The sequence below is a fragment of the Protopterus annectens genome, chromosome 9.part0 (assembly GCF_019279795.1).
Source record: "Protopterus annectens isolate FY-2018-M chromosome 9.part0, PAN1.0, whole genome shotgun sequence".
NCBI classification, from domain to species: Eukaryota; Metazoa; Chordata; order Ceratodontiformes; family Protopteridae; genus Protopterus; species Protopterus annectens.
The window spans coordinates 147,048,933-147,054,932 of NC_056743.1; positions in this window are offsets into that span (position 1 = coordinate 147,048,933).

The window sequence follows — 6,000 nt, forward strand, 5'->3', positions numbered from 1 at the left end:
CTAATCAATTAGCACCTCAAAAGCTAAAGGTTAAGAAAAATAGCATCTCAGGCAAATAACCACAACGATTTCTAAAGCTATGTCCATTTATAGTAAATGGCATTACTCACACTGCACCAGAAGCCATTGCAAAGCTTTTGGCTGACAGGTTCAGCTCAAATACCACCAACAATCCAAAGGAAATACCAACCACCATAACCCCCCAACCATTAATAGAGAACAGGTCATCAATGCACTTTCCAAGACCAACAACACTCCATCCATAGACTCAAATAACATCCCAGGATGGTTAAATAGCATGAAACAGGACTTCTCAGTCTACTTGAATCACTTTTCAACTGGTGCCTTCAGTCAGCTTTTGTGCCCAAGGAATGGAAAATGGCCACAGTCATTCCCCCGTACAAAGAAAGTCAGACTACTGATCTGGTGACTAGAGGCCCATATGTCTTAACAGCCTCACATGTAATGCCATGAAAAGAATCATGGGTATGATAATGAGGACACTGGTAACTTACAAACACTGGACCATCACAGTTTGGCTTTGTTAAATGAAAATTATGCCTATTAAATCTGGTGGACTTTTTTGAGAGGGTGACCAAAGCATTGGATGAAGGTAAGACTGCGCACACAGCTTACCTCAACCTGTTCAAGGCTTTTGATACAATATCCCACTCAAGCATTCTAGACAAGATTACTAATTTAGGTATAAACCCGTTTATCTCCAACTGGATAGCCAACTGGCTCACTGATAGGACCCAGGAGGTCAAAACAGGTGATGCACCTCCACCATGCCAGTCACTAGCAGAGGACCCCAGGGCTTGGTACTGGACCCACTCCTTTTTGGCATTTTTCTGAAATGGAAGTAAATGCTGAAGGTTTATGCCCAACAGTTTGATAACTCACAGCGTGCAATCATCTGCAAACACTAGCATTCTTCAAGAAGGTCCATCTCTGACAAACTATGCCAAAGCCAGGGTCCTAAACTCAATGCTAAGAAATGCCTAATTGTACTCTTTGAGAAGTCAACCATACTGTCTAATTATGTTGATAATACACCCCTAAGACTCAACCCAGTGGTCAGGTATCTTGGTAGGCACAGACAGTATCCTTGCCTTCGACCATGAAGTAGCCACAGTGGTAAGGAAATCCTTTCATGTGGTGCAGATTGTAAGTAAGGGCGTAGCATCTAGGTCTAAAGAGGTCATTATCCCACTGTACTGCACCCTTTTCAGACCAATCGGAATACAATGCTCTCTTTGGTATGTACCTGGCCAGGGATATGCAGCAACTAGAGTCAACTCCGAGGTTCCTTACAATAAGGAATGCAAGGCACAACAAACCTGCCTCATACAGACAGCCTTAAAGCCCTTGCCCAGTCACTCTTCTACAGATTGCAGAGAATTATCTATGCCTGTCTTACATGGCATCCGCAAACTCTATACTTTTGAATCTCTTTACATAAGTCAGAGTACCAGAAATGCAACGCTTAGGGATATGAATTTTGTCCGTCATGCTGGAGACATGTTCCATAGATTGCCCCTCCTATGAAACAGGCTTCACATCCATGTCAAACAGAGTTTGCCTATTACCCGGTTTGAAAGCAACCTAGACCGATGGATGGTGAATAATCACAAATTAGTACAAGCTCGTAGCACCCTATTGTTTAGCTGGAAACCTAAACTGTGGTACTTGGGACTGGGTCTGACTGCCACAGTTCAAATGGTGAACAAGAAACCAGGGAATAACCAAAGCCAGTTATCCATGCTAAAACTAAACCCAAGCAAGAGGAGATGGTTTCTCTTTTACAACCATACAACAATCTTTAAAAGTGGACTTCATTCTTTAAAAAATAAAAACTTCCCATTATTTTAGTTTTAAAGGCTATGTTCTCTTTTACAACCACAGAACCATCGTTTCTTCCTTGCTTGGGTTTAGTTTTACCATGAATAACTGGCTTTGGTTATTCCCTGGTTTCTTGTGATTAATGGATGGGGAAAAGAAAATTTACACCGGGCCTGGTACCCATGTCCCTTATGGACAGACAGCTTATAAATACTCGGACCTCAATGTCCTGCTTGGATAGACCTCCTCATTATTCTTTCAGGAAAAGATGGCTAGGCTTAGAAAGGCCCCCTGGGTCTTTAGCCTAATGACAGTCTATGAATCTAACAAATTATTCCTTTATGAAAGCCAGGACAAGACAGGTTGACAGCAACATGCGTCAGTCAATTCGGTGCTACAACTTTTTTTTTTTTTTTTGTAGCTGTAACTTTTAAAATAAATTCCATCTGACAAAGCTAATAAAGAGGGGGAGTTAGCTTTTGTAAGAAAAAAATGTCCCAAGGGAGAAATGGATCCTTAACTGGAGGAAGCAGAAAAGTAATACCTAGACTGAGGCCAAAGATTTGAGATTTGGTGTGCATGAAAAATGTAAACAGATATTAAATGGACCTTAAGAAAAAATTTATATTAGCCTCAGAGAACTGAACGGTATTTTAAGAGGGGATTACATCAGTAGGAACTAAAACTAGTTTTCTTGATCAAAGCCCACACTGATAATCTCTCCCAATGTTTGCAAATACTCTTAAGGCTGCTACAGCCAAAGTCTTGTATGAAAGGGCATTGTGAAGGAGTAATGGACTTCATTGCTTCAAAAATCTGCTGATCTGACTAGTAATAGAATTGGAGCCACCACACTTCCATTTTACAAGCACTGAAATCCAAAGAATTCTCTATGAAGTACACACCAACAGGGATTTGTAGGAGAAATAAAAACGCAGCATCCAAGAGGAACTGCTGAAGCTTAGAAAACATACATCTAGGCCAGCATGGAGCTACCAGAGTAAAATTTACAAAACCATTCAAGAACGACTGATAACAAATCTCTAACTTAATCAAATAATGGTTCTTTCATTCTATACATAGAACTTCAATCGGACACCAGTAAAATAATAAACATTTAAGTAAACCTCCAAGTTGTCACGTGATTAAAGTTTATAAATGAATTAACAGCTTATAAATGAATTAACAGCTTCCTTCTTCGCACTATTATACAGTTTTCTCTATCATTTAAACCAGGGAAATTGTAGGCATTCAACCTAATTTGCCAGTAATATTCCTTCCAAAATAACTCTTAAACCGCATCAAATCTTTCTTCATAATCCGGTACCTGGTCTAAAACAGAAAATTTAAAATATATATTTTTGTCTGTATTTCTGTGCCACTTGTTCACACATTTAACTAAAGCATAGCACACATTTAACTAAAGCATAGCTCAAATCTAACTTATTATCCAATGTAGGAGTTTGTAAACCCTCATTTGAAACTCAACTGTTCTCCCTATATAAAAGGCAGTGCAAAATCCACACAAAACAATGTAAACCACACACTATCAAAATTCCTTGACATTACTTGTACTGTTTTCCCCTCCAGAATATACTTGCAATAAATTACAGCTGGCACATATAAACATCCCACTCCTGGATGCATTAACTAACAGATCACTTGCATTATTATTCTTTGTATAAAAATTTACTTTCACATTCTCTCCTCTTTTTGACATGAAGGTTCATAGAGCATTTGACTTGGAAATGAGCATCGCTGATGGGGCAGTTTTCAGACTGAAGCAGTAAAAAGCACATCTCCCAACTGCCCAGAATTTTACAGAATGTCCAGATGTTTGCTCATATGTTTGAATATTCTCAAGCTGCGTTTTTCTTTGCAAATCACTGAAGTCACCAATTACAATAGAGTTTCAAACTTCATATCCATCAGAAAATGCATGTTAATGCAAAACCTGTTGCACTAGCAACTTTCTAAGTTTATAAGAGCAATATTTAGTTCTCTCTCTTATTTGGGCCTTTAACCCCCGCCAGTATTTTTATCCAGAATACTTACACTAAGAGCTTGAGAAGTATGGTAAAAAAGTCTTCAGCAAAACCATGAGCCAAGCCACTCCTTACTGTTGGGAAGAAACGAGGAAAATATCAGTTGCACTTGAAGTTAGTGGAGAAGGCAAAGATTGCATAAATGGCAAGCACACTTCTGGAAAATCTGTTTGGTCACTGATGGGTGCAAACAAAAACACAAAATGGACACAAATACATACCTTCTAAACTAACTGCTCAGGAAGTTGGTTTCCCTAGGAATGTGGACTGCAGACAAGAAAAACCTAGTCCTTGAAGGTCTGCTCACAAACCTGCACTTCTCTGCAGAGAACAGCAATAGCCTCAGGCTGCTTAGTGATATATCGTGCTATTGACTAAATGAAATGTGCCTTTCAAAAATCTACTCTTGCAGGATCATACAAAAAAAAAAAAAAAAAAAAAAAGGGGAGGTACACCCTTCTTTTCAGAACACTGTTGTACAACCAGAAAAGTGAAACAGTCCATGCATCATTCAGTTCATGCAGCATCCCTCCCAACAATGCCATAATCATAGAGCTGACATCTGCTGTATTAAATGGAAATGGGAGCAACAGAGATTTTCAACCAGATCATCGGTGGGAATGGTCCACCTTTAGAACTCTATCTCATGTAGATTTTTGAAATCTTGCCATTTTCGGACCACTTTACACAGCAAAGGCCATCGATATCCCATTTGTTGTAACAATCACCAATGCTCCAGGACATGTTCATAATTTCAAATACTTGCAGTCTATATCCATGCAACCAATTCTTTTGGGTTGGGAAATTTTGCATTAAGTCATACTCAGCAGTTTGCAACCTATTAACTCCAGTCATGTTATGCTTTTAAATCGCAATATAACGAGGCACTCTGGGCTTTCAAGATTTTCACCATTCCCTTCTGCATCAGCAACACAAGGGAAATAAAAAAAATTTCCTGACTTTTGCCCCAACTACCTCTGTGCAGGGACCCCATTTGGCATATTCACCAGCATGACTTCCTAGCCAAGTACCTCAGTAAGTGCACATGAGATGGTTAGTGAAAGTTGCTTAGCCTCTCTCAAAACCACCAATATGCTGCTTTCATGTCCCAGTTTCTCCTGGTCTATACCTCCAACAATCCAAGACAACCTTGGAAAGTGGTCACCAAGTCTAAACACCTGTGAAAAAAGTTTAAAAATTGCTACAGTAAATCTATTCATCTCCTCCAAAAGTGGAGTGGAAATCCAAATGTTTGACCCACTTTTTAAGCAACTGATCCAGGTATGGCTTTACAGTCATTTGTACAACATGGTATGGATAGGAAATCAGACCTTGTGACTGCACTGCTGTCTCTAAACCAAAACTAGCATTAGAAACATTTGCTCTATGGCCAAGATATCAAAGCATTCTGCAGGAAGGTCAACATCTGGCTATGCCTACAGATTGTTCATTGCTCCTCTTTAATCTTCCTAGAAAAGTACTCAAAAAAATCATCCAAGCTTAATAGCACAATCCAGTTAGAAATATTTTTAAGAAAGCTCTAGTCTGAATAAATTCCCTTAAAGGTTCTCCAAGAGTCTCATCCTTCTTTCCTTTCCCCAATAACTAGGAGTAAGTCACCAACAACAAATCTATCCACCAAGCTTTATACCCTGGGGGCAAAAGCCTAATGACAATGACCATCTGCAGGACAAGGTAATGTACCTCCCAGATTGATTCAAACACATTCCTTGTTGCTTCATTGCATTTAATATTTAAGCACAACCCTGAGCCTGAAAAAACTTATTTTTGAAATGATTTAAATGGAAATTAGTGTCAAAATAAAAATGCATCTTCATTTACTCAGGGGAAAGTGCACATGTGCCTCTTGAGAGCAGCCATAGCAGAGCTCGCAAAGCTGCATGGGGAAGGGGATAAAGGAATACCCACTTCCTGTCAACGGTATGATGCAGCATCACATCCTTATGTTCCTCTCTAGTCAAACACATGGGTTAGATTGAGAGTTCAAGTGGAGTCTGGTAGACTCAGTGAAGGAGAAGAGGAGTTTTTGGCAGCAGGACAGCTGTGGAAAAAAACAACTGAAATGCTAAAATGACCTTACTTGAACTCAAAG